This window comes from Ranitomeya imitator, chromosome 10, assembly GCF_032444005.1.
Source record: "Ranitomeya imitator isolate aRanImi1 chromosome 10, aRanImi1.pri, whole genome shotgun sequence".
NCBI classification, from domain to species: Eukaryota; Metazoa; Chordata; class Amphibia; order Anura; family Dendrobatidae; genus Ranitomeya; species Ranitomeya imitator.
This window is the reverse complement of record NC_091291.1, coordinates 38,315,064-38,335,790: the sequence shown is the minus strand read 5'-3', so window position 1 is coordinate 38,335,790 and position 20,727 is coordinate 38,315,064. Positions and strand designations below refer to the sequence as shown.

The 20,727-nt window shown below is 39.8% G+C and overlaps 1 protein-coding gene across 3 annotated transcripts in view; it reads right to left on the bottom strand.

Annotated features, from left to right (window-relative positions):
- The window catches only part of LOC138651741 (myosin-binding protein C, fast-type-like), a 158,355-nt gene that overhangs the window by 75,064 nt on the left and 62,564 nt on the right, over positions 1–20,727 (bottom strand). The gene's annotated exons all lie outside the window — the stretch shown is intronic.

Sequence of the window (20,727 nt, the reverse complement as noted above, 5' to 3'; positions counted from 1 at the left end):
ATCCCTGTACTGTGACATCACTGTGTTTATTATCTCTGTACTGTGACATCACTGTGTGTATTATCCCTGTACTGTGACATCACTGTGTGTATTATCCCTGTACTGTGACATCAGTGTGTGTAATATCCCTGTACTGTGACATCACTGTGTTTATTATCCCTGTACTGTGACATCACTGTGTTTATTCTGCCTGTACTGTGACATCACTATGTGTATTATCCCTGTACTGTGACATCACTGTGTGTATTATCCCTGTACTGTGACATCACTGTGTTTATTATCCCTGTACTGTGACATCACTGTGTTTATTATCCCTGTACTGTGACATCACTGTGTTTATTCTCCCTGTACTGTGACATCACTATGTGTATTATCCCTGTACTGTGACATCACTGTGTGTATTATCCCTGTACTGTGACATCACTGTGTGTATTATCCCTGTACTGTGACATCACTGTGTTTATCATCCCTGTACTGTGACATCACTGTGTTTATTATCCCTGTACTGTGACATCACTGTGTGTATTATCCCTGTACTGTGACATCACTGAGTTTATTATCCGTGTACTGTGACATCACTGTGTGTATTATCCCTGTACTGTGACATCACTGTGTGTATTATCCCTGTACTGTGACATCACTGTGTTTATTATCGCTGTACTGTGACATTACTGTGTTTATTATCCCTGTACTGTGACATCACTGTGTGTGTTATCCCTGTACTGTGACATCACTGAGTTTATTATCCGTGTACTGTGACATCACTGTGTGTATTATCCCTGTACTGTGACATCACTGAGTTTATTATCCGTGTACTGTGACATCACTGTGTGTATTATCCCTGTACTGTGACATCACTGAGTTTATTATCCGTGTACTGTGACATCACTGTGTGTATTATCCCTGTACTGTGACATCACTGAGTTTATTATCCCTGTACTGTGACGTCACTGTGTTTATTATCCCTGTACTGTGACATCACTGTGTGTATTATCCCTGTACTGTGATGTCACTGTGTTTATTATCCCTGTACTGTGACATCACTGTGTTTATTATCCCTGTACTGTGACATTACTATTTATTATCCCAGTACTGTGACATCACTGTGTTTATTATCCCTGTACTGTGACATCACTGTGTATATTATCCCTGTACTGTGACATCACTGTGTGTATTATCCCTGTACTGTGACATCACTGTGTGTATTATCCCTGTACTGTGACATCACTGTGTTTATTATCCCTGTACTGTGACATCACTGTGTGTATTACCCCTGTACTGTGACATCACTGTGTGTATTACCCCTGTACTGTGACATCACTGTGTGTATTATCCCTGTACTGTGACATCACTGTGTGTATTATCCCTGTACTGTGACATCACTGTGTTTATTGTCCCTGTACTGTGACGTCACTGTGTGTATTATCCCTGTACTGTGACGTCACTGTGTTTATTATCCCTGTACTGTGACGTCACTGTGTTTATTATCCCTGTACTGTGACGTCACTGTGTTTATTATCCCTGTACTGTGACATCACTGTTTATTATCCCTGTACTGTGACATCACTGTTTATTATCCCTGTACTGTGACATCACTGTGTTTATTATCCCTGTACTGTGACATCACTGTGTATATATTATCCCTGTACTGTGACATCACTGTGTGTATTATCCCTGTACTGTGATATCACTGTGTGTATTATCCCTGTACTGTGACATCACTGTGTGTATTATCCCTGTACTGTGACATCACTGTGTTTATTATCCCTGTACTGTGACATCACTGTGTATTATCCCTGTACTGTGACATCACTGTGTGTATTACCCCTGTACTGTGACATCACTGTGTGTATTATCCCTGTACTGTGGCATAACTGTGTGTATTATCCCTGTACTGTGACATCACTGTGTTTATTATCCCTGTACTGTGACATCACTGTGTTTATTATCCCTGTACTGTGACATGACATCACTGTGTTTATTATCCCTGTACTGCGACATCACTGTGTTTATTATCCCTGTTCTGTGACATCACTGTGTTTATTATCCCTGTACTGTGACATCACTGTGTTTATTATCCCTGTACTGTGACATCACTGTGTGTATTATCCCTGTACTGTGACATCACTGTGTTCATTAACTCTGTGCTGTGACATCACTGTGTGTATTGTCCCTGTAGTGTGACATCACTGTGTGTATTATCCCTGTACTGTGACATCACTGTGTTTATTATCCCTGTACTGTGACATCACTGTGTGTATTATCCCTGTACTGTGACATCACTGTGTTTATTATCCCTGTGCTGTGACATCACTGTGTGTATTATCCCTGTGCTGTGACATCACTGTGTTTATTATCCCTGTACTGTGACATCACTGTGTTTATTATCCCTGTACTGTGACATCACTGTGTGTATTATCCCTGTACTGTGACATCACTGTGTTTATTATTCATGTACTGTGACATCACTGTGTATATTATTCCTGTACTGTGACATCACTGTGTTTATTATCCTTGTACTGTGACATCACTGTGTGTATTATCCCTGTACTGTGACATCACTGTGTGTATTATCCCTGTACTGTGACATCACTGTGTTTAATATCCTTGTACTGTGACATCACTGTGTATATTATCCCTGTACTGTGACATCACTGTGTGTATTATCCCTGTACTGTGACATCACTGTGTGTATTATCCCTGTACTGTGACATCACTGTGTTTATTATCCCTGTACTGTGACATCACTGTGTGTATTGTCCCTGTGCTGTGACATCACTATGTGTATTACTCCTGTACTGTGACATCACTGTGTGTATTACTCCTGTACTGTGACATCACCGTGTTTATTATCCTTGTACTGTGACATAACTGTTTGTATTAGCCCTGTACTGTGACATCACTGTGTTTATTATCCCTGTACTGTGACATCACTGTGTTTATTATCCCTGTACTGTGACATCACTGTGTGTATTATCCCTGTACTGTGACATCACTGTGTGTATTATCCCGGTACTGTGACATCATTGTGTTTATTATCCTTGTACTGTGACATCACTGTGTATATTATCCCTGTACTTTGACATCACTGTGTTTATTATCCTTGTACTGTGACATAACTGTGTGTATTATCCCTGTACTGTGACATCACTGTGTGTATTATCCCTGTACTGTGACATCACTGTGTTTATTATACCTGTACTGTGACATGACATCACTGTGTTTATTATCCCTGTACTGTGACATCACTATGTGTATTACTCCTGTACTGTGACATAACTGTGTGTATTATCCCTGTACTGTGATATCACTGTGTTTATTATCCTTGTACTGTGACATAACTGTGTGTATTATCCCTGTACTGTGACATAACTGTGTTTATTATCCCTGTACTCTTACATCACTGTGTGTATTATCCCTGTACTGTGACATCACTGTGTTTATTATCCCTGTACTGTGACATCACTGTGTATATTAACCCTGTACTGTGACATCACTGTGTGTATTATCCCTGTACTGTGACATCACTGTGTGTATTATCCCTGTACTGTGACATCACTGTGTTTATTATCCCTGTACTGTGACATCACTGTGTGTATTGTCCCTGTGCTGTGACATCACTATGTGTATTACTCCTGTACTGTGACATCACTGTGTGTATTACTCCTGTACTGTGACATCACCGTGTTTATTATCCTTGTACTGTGACATAACTGTTTGTATTAGCCCTGTACTGTGACATCACTGTGTTTATTATCCCTGTACTGTGACATCACTGTTTGTATTATCCCTGCACTGTGACATCACTGTGTTTATTATCCCTGTACTGTGACATCACTGTGTTTATTATCCCTGTACTGTGACATCACTGTGTGTATTATCCCTGTACTGTGACATCACTGTGTGTATTATCCCGGTACTGTGACATCATTGTGTTTATTATCCTTGTACTGTGACATCACTGTGTATATTATCCCTGTACTTTGACATCACTGTGTTTATTATCCTTGTACTGTGACATAACTGTGTGTATTATCCCTGTACTGTGACATCACTGTGTGTATTATCCCTGTACTGTGACATCACTGTGTTTATTATCCCTGTACTGTGACATGACATCACTGTGTTTATTATCCCTGTACTGTGACATCACTATGTGTATTACTCCTGTACTGTGACATAACTGTGTGTATTATCCCTGTACTGTGACATAACTGTGTTTATTATCCCTGTACTCTGACATCACTGTGTGTATTATCCCTGTACTGTGACATCACTGTGTTTATTATCCCTGTACTGTGACATCACTGTGTTTATTATCCCTGTACTGTGACATCACTCTGTGTATTATCCCTGTGCTGTGACATCACTGTGTTTATTATCCCTGTGCTGTGACATCACTGTTTGTATTATCCCTGTGCTGTGACATCACTGTGTGTATTATCCCTGTACTGTGACATCACTGTGTTTATTATCCCTGTGCTGTGACATCACTGTGTGTATTATCCCTGTACTGTGACATCGCTGTGTGTATTATCCCTGTACTGTGACATCGCTGTGTTTATTATCCCTGTACTGTGACATCGCTGTGTTTATTATCCCTGTACTGTGACATCGCTGTGTGTATTATCCCTGTACTGTGACATCACTGTGTTTATTATCCCTGTACTGTGACATCGCTGTGTTTATTATCCCTGTACTGTGACATAACTGTGTGTATTATCCCTGTACTGTGACATCACTGTGTGTATTATCCCTGTACTGTGACATCACTGTGTTTATTATCCCTGTACTGTGACATGACATCACTGTGTTTATTATCCCTGTACTGTGACATCACTATGTGTATTACTCCTGTACTGTGACATAACTGTGTGTATTATCCCTGTACTGTGATATCACTGTGTTTATTATCCTTGTACTGTGACATAACTGTGTGTATTATCCCTGTACTGTGACATAACTGTGTTTATTATCCCTGTACTCTGACATCACTGTGTGTATTATCCCTGTACTGTGACATCACTGTGTTTATTATCCCTGTACTGTGACATCACTGTGTTTATTATCCCTGTACTGTGACATCACTCTGTGTATTATCCCTGTGCTGTGACATCACTGTGTTTATTATCCCTGTGCTGTGACATCACTGTTTGTATTATCCCTGTGCTGTGACATCACTGTGTGTATTATCCCTGTACTGTGACATCACTGTGTTTATTATCCCTGTGCTGTGACATCACTGTGTGTATTATCCCTGTACTGTGACATCGCTGTGTGTATTATCCCTGTACTGTGACATCGCTGTGTTTATTATCCCTGTACTGTGACATCGCTGTGTTTATTATCCCTGTACTGTGACATCGCTGTGTGTATTATCCCTGTACTGTGACATCACTGTGTTTATTATCCCTGTACTGTGACATCACTGTGTTTATTATCCCTGTACTGTGACATCGCTGTGTTTATTATCCCTGTACTGTGACATCGCTGTGTGTATTATCCCTGTACTGTGACATCACTGTGTTTACTATCCCTGTACTGTGACATCACTGTGTGTATTATCCCTGTAATGTGACATCACTGTGTTTATTATCCCTGTACTGTGACATCACTGTGTGTATTATCCCTGTACTGTGACATCACTGTGTTTATTCTCCCTGTACTGTGACATCACTATGTGTATTATCCATGTACTGTGACATCACTGTGTTTATTATCCCTGTACTGTGACATCACTGTGTTTATTATCTCTGTACTGTAACATCACTGTGTGTATTATCCCTGTACTGTAACATCACTGTGTTTATTATCCCTGGACTGTGACATCACTGTGTTTATTCTCCCTGTACTGTGACATCACTATGTGTATTATTCATGTACTGTGACATCACTGTGTTTATTATCCCTGTACTGTGACATCAATGTTTTATTATCTCTCTACTGTGACATCACTGTGTGTATTATCCCTGTACTGTGACATCACTGTGTTTATTATCCCTGTACTGTGACATCACTGTGTTTATTATCCCTGTACTGTGACATCACTGTGTGTATTATCCCTGTACTGTGACATCACTGTGTTTATTATCCCTGTACTGTGACATCACTGTGTTTATTATCCCTGTACTGTGACATCACTGTGTTTATTCTCCCTGTACTGTGACATCACTATGTGTATTATCCCTGTACTGTGACATCACTGTGTTTATTATCCCTGTACTGTGACATCACTGTGTGTATTATCCCTGTACTGTGACATCACTGTGTTTATTATCCCTGTACTGTGACATCACTGTGTTTATTATCCCTGTACTGTGACATCACTGTGTTTATTCTCCCTGTACTGTGACATCACTATGTGTATTATCCCTGTACTGTGACATCACTGTGTGTATTATCCCTGTACTGTGACATCACTGTGTTTATCATCCCTGTACTGTGACATCACTGTGTTTATTATCCCTGTACTGTGACATCACTGTGTGTATTATCCCTGTACTGTGACATCACTGAGTTTATTATCCGTGTACTGTGACATCACTGTGTGTATTATCCCTGTACTGTGACATCACTGTGTGTATTATCCCTGTACTGTGACATCACTGTGATTATTATCGCTGTACTGTGACATTACTGTGTTTATTATCCCTGTACTGTGACATCACTGTGTGTATTATCCCTGTACTGTGACATCACTGAGTTTATTATCCGTGTACTGTGACATCACTGTGTGTATTATCCCTGTACTGTGACATCACTGTGTGTATTATCCCTGTACTGTGACATCACTGTGTGTATTATCCCTGTACTGTGACATCACTGAGTTTATTATCCCTGTACTGTGACGTCACTGTGTTTATTATCCCTGTACTGTGACATCACTGTGTGTATTATCCCTGTACTGTGACATCACTGTGTTTATTATCCCTGTGCTGTGACATCACTGTGTGTATTATCCCTGTACTGTGACATCGCTGTGTGTATTATCCCTGTACTGTGACATCGCTGTGTGTATTATCCCTGTACTGTGACATCGCTGTGTTTATTATCCCTGTACTGTGACATCGCTGTGTTTATTATCCCTGTACTGTGACATCGCTGTGTGTATTATCCCTGTACTGTGACATCACTGTGTTCATTATCCCTGTACTGTGACATCGCTGTGTGTATTATCCCTGTAATGTGACATCACTGTGTTTATTATCCCTGTACTGTGACATCACTGTGTGTATTATCCCTGTACTGTGACATCACTGTGTTTATTCTCCCTGTACTGTGACATCACTATGTGTATTATCCATGTACTGTGACATCACTGTGTTTATTATCCCTGTACTGTGACATCACTGTGTTTATTATCTCTGTACTGTGACATCACTGTGTTTATTATCCCTGGACTGTGACATCACTGTGTTTATTCTCCCTGTACTGTGACATCACTATGTGTATTATTCATGTACTGTGACATCACTGTGTTTATTCTCCCTGTACTGTGACATCACTATGTGTATTATCCTTGTACTGTGACATCACTGTGTATATTATCCCTATACTTTGACATCACTGTGTTTATTATCCTTGTACTGTGACATAACTGTGTGTATTATCCCTGTACTGTGACATCACTGTGTGTATTATCCCTGTACTGTGACATCACTGTGTTTATTATCCCTGTACTGTGACATGACATCACTGTGTTTATTATCCCTGTACTGTGACATCACTATGTGTATTACTCCTGTACTGTGACATAACTGTGTGTATTATCCCTGTACTGTGATATCACTGTGTTTATTATCCTTGTACTGTGACATAACTGTGTGTATTATCCCTGTACTGTGACATAACTGTGTTTATTATCCCTGTACTCTGACATCACTGTGTGTATTATCCCTGTACTGTGACATCACTGTGTTTATTATCCCTGTACTGTGACATCACTGTGTTTATTATCCCTGTACTGTGACATCACTGTGTTTATTATCCCTGTACTGTGACATCACTGTGTGTATTATCCCTGTACTGTGACATCACTCTGTGTATTATCCCTGTGCTGTGACATCACTGTGTTTATTATCCCTGTGCTGTGACATCACTGTGTGTATTTTCCCTGTACTGTGACATCACTGTGTGTATTATCCCTGTACTGTGACATCACTGTGTTTATTATCCCTGTACTGTGACATCGCTGTGTTTATTATCCCTGTACTGTGACATCGCTGTGTGTATTATCCCTGTACTGTGACATCGCTGTGTTTATTATCCCTGTACTGTGACATCACTGTGTTTACTATCCCTGTACTGTGACATCACTGTGTGTATTATCCCTGTAATGTGACATCACTGTGTTTATTCTCCCTGTACTGTGACATCACTATGTGTATTATCCATGTACTGTAACATCACTGTGTTTATTATCCCTGTACTGTGACATCACTGTGTTTATTATCTCTGTACTGTGACATTATCCCTGGACTGTGACATCACTGTGTTTATTCTCCCTGTACTGTGACATCACTATGTGTATTATTCATGTACTGTGACATCACTGTGTTTATTATCCCTGTACTGTGACATCAATGTGTTTATTATCTCTGTACTGTGACATCACTGTGTGTATTATCCCTGTACTGTGACATCACTGTGTTTATTATCCCTGTACTGTGACATCACTGTGTTTATTATCCCTGTACTGTGACATCACTGTGTGTATTATCCCTGTACTGTGACATCACTGTGTTTATTTTCCCTGTACTGTGACATCACTGTGTTTATTCTCCCTGTACTGTGACATCACTATGTGTATTATCCCTGTACTGTGACATCACTGTGTGTATTATCCCTGTACTGTGACATCACTGTGTGTATTATCCCTGTACTGTGACATCACTGTGTTTATCATCCCTGTACTGTGACATCACTGTGTTTATTATCCCTGTACTGTGACATCACTGTGTGTATTATCCCTGTACTGTGACATCACTGAGTTTATTATCCGTGTACCTGTGACATCACTGTGTGTATTATCCCTGTACTGTGACATCACTGTGTGTATTATCCCTGTACTGTGACATCACTGTGATTATTATCGCTGTACTGTGACATTACTGTGTTTATTATCCCTGTACTGTGACATCACTGTGTGTATTATCCCTGTACTGTGACATCACTGAGTTTATTATCCGTGTACTGTGACATTACTGTGTGTATTATCCCTGTACTGTGACATCACTGAGTTTATTATCCCTGTACTGTGACGTCACTGTGTTTATTATCCCTGTACTGTGACATCACTGTGTGTATTATCCCTGTACTGTGACATCACTGTGTTTATTATCCCTGTGCTGTGACATCACTGTGTGTATTATCCCTGTACTGTGACATCGCTGTGTGTATTATCCCTGTACTGTGACATCGCTGTGTTTATTATCCCTGTACTGTGACATCGCTGTGTTTATTATCCCTGTACTGTGACATCGCTGTGTGTATTATCCCTGTACTGTGACATCACTGTGTTTATTATCCCTGTACTGTGACATCACTGTGTTTATTATCCCTGTACTGTGACATCACTGTGTTTACTATCCCTGTACTGTGACATCACTGTGTGTATTATCCCTGTAATGTGACATCACTGTGTTTATTATCCCTGTACTGTGACATCACTGTGTGTATTATCCCTGTACTGTGACATCACTGTGTTTATTCTCCCTGTACTGTGACATCACTATGTGTATTATCCATGTACTGTGACATCACTGTGTTTATTATCCCTGTACTGTGACATCACTGTGTTTATTATCTCTGTACTGTGACATCACTGTGTGTATTATCCCTGTACTGTAACATCACTGTGTTTATTATCCCTGGACTGTGACATCACTGTGTTTATTCTCCCTGTACTGTGACATCACTGTGTTTATTATTCATGTACTGTAACATCACTGTGTTTATTATTCATGTACTGTGACATCACTGTGTTTATTATCCCTGTACTGTGACATCACTGTGTTTATTATCCCTGGACTGTGACATCACTGTGTTTATTCTCCCTGTACTGTGACATCACTGTGTTTATTATCCCTGGACTGTGACATCACTGTGTTTATTCTCCCTGTACTGTGACATCACTGTGTGTATTATCCCTGTACTGTAACATCACTGTGTTTATTATCCCTGGACTGTGACATCACTGTGTTTATTCTCCCTGTACTGTGACATCACTGTGTTTATTATTCATGTACTGTAACATCACTGTGTTTATTATTCATGTACTGTGACATCACTATGTGTATTATCCATGTACTGTGACATCACTGTGTTTATTATCCCTGGACTGTGACATCACTGTGTTTATTCTCCCTGTACTGTGACATCACTGTGGTTATTATCCCTGTACTGTAACATCACTGTGTTTATTATTCATGTACTGTGACATCACTGTGTTTATTATCCCTGTACTGTGACATCACTGTGTTTATTATCTCTGTACTGTGACATCACTGTGTTTATTATCCCTGTACAGTGACATCACTGTATTTATTATCCCTGTACTGTGACATCACTGTGTGTATTATCCCTGTACTGTGACGTCACTCTGTTTATTATCCCTGTACTGTGACATCACTGTGTGTATTATCCTTGTACTGTGACATCACTGTGTGTATTACCCCTGTACTGTGACATCACTGTGTGTATTATCCCTGTACTGTGACATCACTGTGTGTATTATCCCTGTACTGTGACATCACTGTGTTTATTATCCCTGTACTGTGAAATCACTGTGTGTATTATCCCTGTACTGTGACATCACTGTGTGTATTATCCCTGTACTGTGACATCACTGTGTTTATTATCCCTGTACTGTGACATCACTGTGTTTATTATCCCTGTACTGTGACATCACTGTGTGTATTATCCCTGTACTGTGACATCACTGAGTTTATTATCCGTGTACTGTGACATCACTGTGTGTATTATCCCTGTACTGTGACATCACTGTGTGTATTATCCCTGTACTGTGACATCACTGTGTTTATTATCTCTGTACTGTGACATCACTGTGTGTATTATCCCTGTACTGTGACGTCACTGTGTTTATTATCCCTGTACTGTGACATCACTGTTTATTATCCCTGTACTGTGACATCACTGTGTGTATTATCCCTGTACTGTGAAATCACTGTGTGTATTATCCCTGTACTGTGACATCACTGTGTGTATTATCCCTGTACTGTGACATCACTGTTTATTATCCCTGTACTGTGACATCACTGTGTTTATTATCCCTGTACTGTGACATCACTGTGTGTATTATCCCTGTACTGTGACATCACTGTGTGTATTATCCCTGTACTGTGACATCACTGTGTTTATTATCTCTGTACTGTGACATCACTGTGTTTATTATCCCTGTACTGTGACTTCACTGTGTGTATTATCCCTGTACTGTGACATCACTGTGTATATTATCCCTGTACTGTGACATCACTGTGTGTATTATCCCTGTACTGTGACATCACTGTGTGTATTATCCCTGTACTGTGACATCACTGTGTTTATTATCCCTGTACTGTGACATCACTGTGTTTATTATCCCTGTACTGTGACATCACTGTGTGTATTATCCCTGTACTGTGACATCACTGAGTTTATTATCCGTGTACTGTGACATCACTGTGTGTATTATCCCTGTACTATGACATCACTGTGTTTATTATCCCTGTACTGTGACATCACTGTGTTTATTATCCCTGTACTGTGACATCACTGTGTGTATTATCCCTGTACTGTGACATCACTGAGTTTATTATCCGTGTACTGTGACATCACTGTGTGTATTATCCCTGTACTGTGACATCACTGTGTGTATTATCCCTGTACTGTGACATCACTGAGTTTATTATCCCTGTACTGTGACATCACTGTGTGTATTATCCCTGTAGTGTGACATCACTGTGTGTATTATCCCTGTACTGTGACATCACTGTGTTTATTATCTCTGTACTGTGACATCACTGTGTTTATTATCCCTGTACTGTGACATCACTGTGTGTATTATCCCTGTACTGTGACATCACTGAGTTTATTATCCGTGTACTGTGACATCACTGTGTGTATTATCCCTGTACTGTGACATCACTGAGTTTATTATCCCTGTGCTGTGACATCACTGTGTGTATTATCCCTGTACTGTGACATCACTGTGTTTATTATTTCTGTACTGTGACATCTCTGTGTTTATTATCCCTGTACTGTGACATCACTGTGTTTATTATCCCTGTACTGTGACTTCACTGTGTTTATTATCCCTGTACTGTGACATCACTGTGTGTATTATCCCTGTACTGTGACATCACTGTGTTTATTATCTCTGTACTGTGACATCTCTGTTTTTATTATCCCTGTACTGTGACGTCACTGTGTTTATTATCCCTGTACTGTGACATCACTGTGTGTATTATCCCTGTACTGTGACATCACTGTGTGTATTATCCCTGTACAGTGACATCACTGTATTTATTATCCCTGTACTGTGACATCATTTTGTGTATTATCCCTGTACTGTGACGTCACTGTGTTTATTATCCCTGTACTGTGACATCACTGTTTATTATCCCTGTACTGTGACATCACTGTGTTTATTATCCCTGTACTGTGACATTACTGTTTATTATCCCTGTACTGTGACATCACTGTGTTTATTATCCCTGTACTGTGACATCACTGTGTATATTATCCCTGTACTGTGACATCACTGTGTGTATTATCCCTGTACTGTGACATCACTGTGTGTATTATCCCTGTACTGTGACATGACTGTGTTTATTATCCCTGTACTGTGACATCACTGTGTGTATTATCCCTGTACTGTGACGTCACTCTGTTTATTATCCCTGTACTGTGATATCACTGTGTGTATTATCCTTGTACTGTGACATCACTGTGTGTATTACCCCTGTACTGTGACATCACTGTGTGTATTATCCCTGTACTGTGACATCACTGTGTGTATTATCCCTGTACTGTGACATCACTGTGTTTATTATCCCTGTACTGTGACATCACTGTGTGTATTATCCCTGTACTGTGACGTCACTGTGTTTATTATCCCTGTACTGTGACATCACTGTTTATTATCCCTGTACTGTGACATCACTGTGTGTATTATCCCTGTACTGTGAAATCACTGTGTGTATTATCCCTGTACTGTGACATCACTGTGTGTATTATCCCTGTACTGTGACATCACTGTGTTTATTATCCCTGTACTGTGACATCACTGTGTTTATTATCCCTGTACTGTGACATCACTGTGTGTATTATCCCTGTACTGTGACATCACTGAGTTTATTATCCGTGTACTGTGACATCACTGTGTGTATTATCCCTGTACTGTGACATCACTGTGTGTATTATCCCTGTACTGTGACATCACTGTGTTTATTATCCCTGTACTGTGACATCACTGAGTTTATTATCCGTGTACTGTGACATCACTGTGTGTATTATCCCTGTACTGTGACATCACTGTGTTTATTATCCCTGGACTGTGACATCACTGTGTTTATTCTCCCTGTACTGTGACATCACTGTGTGTATTATCCCTGTACTGTAACATCACTGTGTTTATTATCCCTGGACTGTGACATCACTGTGTTTATTCTCCCTGTACTGTGACATCACTGTGTTTATTATTCATGTACTGTAACATCACTGTGTTTATTATTCATGTACTGTGACATCACTATGTGTATTATCCATGTACTGTGACATCACTGTGTTTATTATCCCTGGACTGTGACATCACTGTGTTTATTATCCCTGGACTGTGACATCACTGTGTGTATTATCCCTGTACTGTGACATCACTGTGTGTATTATCCCTGTACTGTGACATCACTGTGTGTATTATCCCTGTACTGTGACATCACTGTGTTTATTATCCCTGTACTGTGACATCACTGAGTTTATTATCCGTGTACTGTGACATCACTGTGTGTATTATCCCTGTACTGTGACATCACTGTGTTTATTATCCCTGGACTGTGACATCACTGTGTTTATTCTCCCTGTACTGTGACATCACTGTGTGTATTATCCCTGTACTGTAACATCACTGTGTTTATTATCCCTGGACTGTGACATCACTGTGTTTATTCTCCCTGTACTGTGACATCACTGTGTTTATTATTCATGTACTGTAACATCACTGTGTTTATTATTCATGTACTGTGACATCACTATGTGTATTATCCGTGTACTGTGACATCACTGTGTGTATTATCCCTGTACTGTGACATCACTGTGTTTATTATCCCTGGACTGTGACATCACTGTGTTTATTCTCCCTGTACTGTGACATCACTGTGTGTATTATCCCTGTACTGTAACATCACTGTGTTTATTATTCCTGTACTGTGACATCACTGTGTTTATTCTCCCTGTACTGTGACATCACTGTGTATATTATCCCTGGACTGTGACATCACTGTGTTTATTCTCCCTGTACTGTGACATCACTGTGTTTATTATTCATGTACTGTAACATCACTTTGTTTATTATTCATGTACTGTGACATCACTGTGTTTATTCTCCCTGTACTGTGACATCACTGTGTTTATTATCCCTGTACTGTAACATCACTGTGTTTATTATTCATGTACTGTGACATCACTGTGTTTATTATCCCTGGACTGTGACATCACTGTGTTTATTCTCCCTGTACTGTGACATCACTGTGTATATTATCCCTGGACTGTGACATCACTGTGTTTATTCTCCCTGTACTGTGACATCACTGTGTTTATTATTCATGTACTGTAACATCACTGTGTTTATTATTCATGTACTGTGACATCACTGTGTTTATTCTCCCTGTACTGTGACATCACTGTGTGTATTATCCCTGTACTGTAACATCACTGTGTTTATTATTCCTGTACTGTGACATCACTGTGTTTATTATCCCTGGACTGTGACATCACTGTGTTTATTCTCCCTGTACTGTGACATCACTGTGTATATTATCCCTGGACTGTGACATCACTGTGTTTATTCTCCCTGTACTGTGACATCACTGTGTTTATTATTCATGTACTGTAACATCACTGTGTTTATTATTCATGTACTGTGACATCACTGTGTTTATTCTCCCTGTACTGTGACATCACTGTGTTTATTATCCCTGTACTGTAACATCACTGTGTTTATTATTCATGTACTGTGACATCACTGTGTTTATTATCCCTGTACTGTGACATCACTGTGTTTATTATCTCTGTACTGTGACATCACTGTGTTTATTATCCCTGTACAGTGACATCACTGTATTTATTATCCCTGTACTGTGACATCACTGTGTGTATTATCCCTGTACTGTGACGTCACTCTGTTTATCATCCCTGTACTGTGACATCACTGTGTGTATTATCCTTGTACTGTGACATCACTGTGTGTATTACCCCTGTACTGTGACATCACTGTGTGTATTATCCCTGTACTGTGACATCACTGTGTGTATTATCCCTGTACTGTGACATCACTGTGTTTATTATCCCTGTACTGTGAAATCACTGTGTGTATTATCCCTGTACTGTGACATCACTGTGTGTATTATCCCTGTACTGTGACATCACTGTGTTTATTATCCCTGTACTGTGACATCACTGTGTTTATTATCCCTGTACTGTGACATCACTGTGTGTATTATCCCTGTACTGTGACATCACTGAGTTTATTATCCGTGTACTGTGACATCACTGTGTGTATTATCCCTGTACTGTGACATCACTGTGTGTATTATCCCTGTACTGTGACATCACTGTGTTTATTATCTCTGTACTGTGACATCACTGTGTGTATTATCCCTGTACTGTGACGTCACTGTGTTTATTATCCCTGTACTGTGACATCACTGTTTATTATCCCTGTACTGTGACATCACTGTGTGTATTATCCCTGTACTGTGAAATCACTGTGTGTATTATCCCTGTACTGTGACATCACTGTTTATTATCCCTGTACTGTGACATCACTGTGTGTATTATCCCTGTACTGTGAAATCACTGTGTGTATTATCCCTGTACTGTGACATCACTGTTTATTATCCCTGTACTGTGACATCACTGTGTTTATTATCCCTGTACTGTGACATCACTGTGTGTATTATCCCTGTACTGTGACATTACTGTGTGTATTATCCCTGTACTGTGACATCACTGTGTTTATTATCTCTGTACTGTGACATCACTGTGTTTATTATCCCTGTACTGTGACTTCACTGTGTGTATTATCCCTGTACTGTGACATCACTGTGTATATTATCCCTGTACTGTGACATCACTGTGTGTATTATCCCTGTACTGTGACATCACTGTGTGTATTATCCCTGTACTGTGACATCACTGTGTTTATTATCCCTGTACTGTGACATCACTGTGTTTATTATCCCTGTACTGTGACATCACTGTGTGTATTATCCCTGTACTGTGACATCACTGAGTTTATTATCCGTGTACTGTGACATCACTGTGTGTATTATCCCTGTACTGTGACATCACTGTGTTTATTATCCCTGTACTGTGACATCACTGTGTTTATTATCCCTGTACTGTGACATCACTGTGTGTATTATCCCTGTACTGTGACATCACTGAGTTTATTATCCGTGTACTGTGACATCACTGTGTGTATTATCCCTGTACTGTGACATCACTGTGTGTATTATCCCTGTACTGTGACATCACTGAGTTTATTATCCCTGTACTGTGACATCACTGTGTGTATTATCCCTGTAGTGTGACATCACTGTGTGTATTATCCCTGTACTGTGACATCACTGTGTTTATTATCTCTGTACTGTGACATCACTGTGTTTATTATCCCTGTACTGTGACATCACTGTGTGTATTATCCCTGTACTGTGACATCACTGAGTTTATTATCCGTGTACTGTGACATCACTGTGTGTATTATCCCTGTACTGTGACATCACTGAGTTTATTATCCCTGTGCTGTGACATCACTGTGTGTATTATCCCTGTACTGTGACATCACTGTGTTTATTATCTCTGTACTGTGACATCTCTGTGTTTATTATCCCTGTACTGTGACATCACTGTGTTTATTATCCCTGTACTGTGACTTCACTGTGTTTATTATCCCTGTACTGTGACATCACTGTGTGTATTATCCCTGTACTGTGACATCACTGTGTTTATTATCTCTGTACTGTGACATCTCTGTTTTTATTATCCCTGTACTGTGACGTCACTGTGTTTATTATCCCTGTACTGTGACATCACTGTGTGTATTATCCCTGTACTGTGACATCACTGTGTGTATTATCCCTGTACAGTGACATCACTGTATTTATTATCCCTGTACTGTGACATCATTTTGTGTATTATCCCTGTACTGTGACGTCACTGTGTTTATTATCCCTGTACTGTGACATCACTGTTTATTATCCCTGTACTGTGACATCACTGTGTTTATTATCCCTGTACTGTGACATTACTGTTTATTATCCCTGTACTGTGACATCACTGTGTTTATTATCCCTGTACTGTGACATCACTGTGTATATTATCCCTGTACTGTGACATCACTGTGTGTATTATCCCTGTACTGTGACATCACTGTGTGTATTATCCCTGTACTGTGACATGACTGTGTTTATTATCCCTGTACTGTGACATCACTGTGTGTATTATCCCTGTACTGTGACGTCACTCTGTTTATTATCCCTGTACTGTGACATCACTGTGTGTATTATCCCTGTACTGTGAAATCACTGTGTGTATTATCCCTGTACTGTGACATCACTGTGTGTATTATCCCTGTACTGTGACATCACTGTGTTTATTATCCCTGTACTGTGACATCACTGTGTTTATTATCCCTGTACTGTGACATCACTGTGTGTATTATCCCTGTACTGTGACATCACTGAGTTTATTATCCGTGTACTGTGACATCACTGTGTGTATTATCCCTGTACTGTGACATCACTGTGTGTATTATCCCTGTACTGTGACATCACTGTGTTTATTATCTCTGTACTGTGACATCACTGTGTTTATTATCCCTGTACTGTGACATCACTGTGTGTATTATCCCTGTACTGTGACATCACTGAGTTTATTATCCGTGTACTGTGACATCACTGTGTGTATTATCCCTGTACTGTGACATCACTGAGTTTATTATCCCTGTACTGTGACTTCAGTGTGTTTATTATCCCTGTACTGTGACATCACTGTGTGTATTATCCCTGTACTGTGACATCACTGTGTGTATTATCCCTGTACAGTGACATCTCTGTTTTTATTATCCCTGTACTGTGACGTCACTGTGTTTATTATCCCTGTACTGTGACATCACTGTGTGTATTATCCCTGTACTGTGACATCACTGTGTGTATTATCCCTGTACAGTGACATCACTGTATTTATTATCCCTGTACTGTGACATCATTTTGTGTATTATCCCTGTACTGTGACGTCACTGTGTTTATTATCCCTGTACTGTGACATCACTGTTTATTATCCCTGTACTGTGACATCACTGTGTTTATTATCCCTGTACTGTGACATTACTGTTTATTATCCCTGTACTGTGACATCACTGTGTTTATTATCCCTGTACTGTGACATCACTGTGTGTATTATCCCTGTACTGTGACATCACTGTGTGTATTATCCCTGTACTGTGACATGACTGTGTTTATTATCCCTGTACTGTGACATCACTGTGTGTATTATCCCTGTACTGTGACGTCACTCTGTTTATTATCCCTGTACTGTGATATCACTGTGTGTATTATCCTTGTACTGTGACATCACTGTGTGTATTACCCCTGTACTGTGACATCACTGTGTGTATTATCCCTGTACTGTGACATCACTGTGTGTATTATCCCTGTACTGTGACATCACTGTGTTTATTATCCCTGTACTGTGACATCACTGTGTGTATTATCCCTGTACTGTGACGTCACTGTGTTTATTATCCCTGTACTGTGACATCACTGTTTATTATCCCTGTACTGTGACATCACTGTGTGTATTATCCCTGTACTGTGAAATCACTGTGTGTATTATCCCTGTACTGTGACATCACTGTGTGTATTATCCCTGTACTGTGACATCACTGTGTTTATTATCCCTGTACTGTGACATCACTGTGTTTATTATCCCTGTACTGTGACATCACTGTGTGTATTATCCCTGTACTGTGACATCACTGAGTTTATTATCCGTGTACTGTGACATCACTGTGTGTATTATCCCTGTACTGTGACATCACTGTGTGTATTATCCCTGTACTGTGACATCACTGTGTTTATTATCTCTGTACTGTGACATCACTGTGTTTATTATCCCTGTACTGTGACATCACTGTGTGTATTATCCCTGTACTGTGACATCACTGAGTTTATTATCCGTGTACTGTGACATCACTGTGTGTATTATCCCTGTACTGTGACATCACTGAGTTTATTATCCCTGTACTGTGACTTCAGTGTGTTTATTATCCCTGTACTGTGACATCACTGTGTGTATTATCCCTGTACTGTGACATCACTGTGTTTATTATCTCTGTACTGTGACATCTCTGTTTTTATTATCCCTGTACTGTGACGTCACTGTGTTTATTATCCCTGTACTGTGACATCACTGTGTGTATTATCCCTGTACTGTGATGTCACTGTGTTTATTATCCCTGTACTGTGACATCACTGTGTGTATTATCCCTGTACTGTGATGTCACTGTGTGTATTATCCCTGTACTGTGACATCACTGTGTTTATTATCCCTGTACTGTGACATCACTGTGTGTATTATCCCTGTACTGTGACATCACTGTGTGTATTACCCCTGTACTGTGACATCACTGTGTGTATTATCCCTGTACTGTGACATCACTGTGTGTATTACCCCTGTATTGTGACATCACTGTGTTTATTATCCCTGTACTGTGACATCACTGTGTGTATTACCCCTGTACTGTGACATCACTGTGTTTATTATCCCTGTACTGTGACATCACTGTGTTTATTATCCCTGTACTGTGACATCACTGTGTTTATTACCCCTGTACTGTGACATCACTGTGTTTATTATCCCTGTACTGTGACATCACTGTGTTTATTATCCCTGTACTGTGACATCACTGTGTTTATTACCCCTGTACTGTGACATCACTGTGTGTATTACCCCTGTACTGTGACATCACTGTGTTTATTATCCCTGTACTGTGACATCACTGTGTTTATTATCCCTGTACTGTGACATCACTGTGTGTATTATCCCTGTACTGTGACATCACTGTGTTTATTATCCCTGTACTGTGACATCACTGTGTGTATTATCCCTGTACTGTGACATCACTGTGTGTATTATCCCTGTACTGTGACATCACTGTGTGTATTACCCCTGTACTGTGACATCACTGTGTTTATTATCCCTGTACTGTGACATCACTGTGTGTATTACCCCTGTACTGTGACATCACTGTGTTTATTATCCCTGTACTGTGATATCACTGTGTTTATTACCCCTGTACTGCGACATGATTGTAATTTTTGTATCTCTGTACGGTTTATGTTTACTGTTACATTAGTGCCTGCTCCATAATATCTTTGTAGTGCGATATCATTTTGTTTAATTATCCATAAGAATGAAGAGACTGCGGCGCTAATTTAATGCAATGTCTCT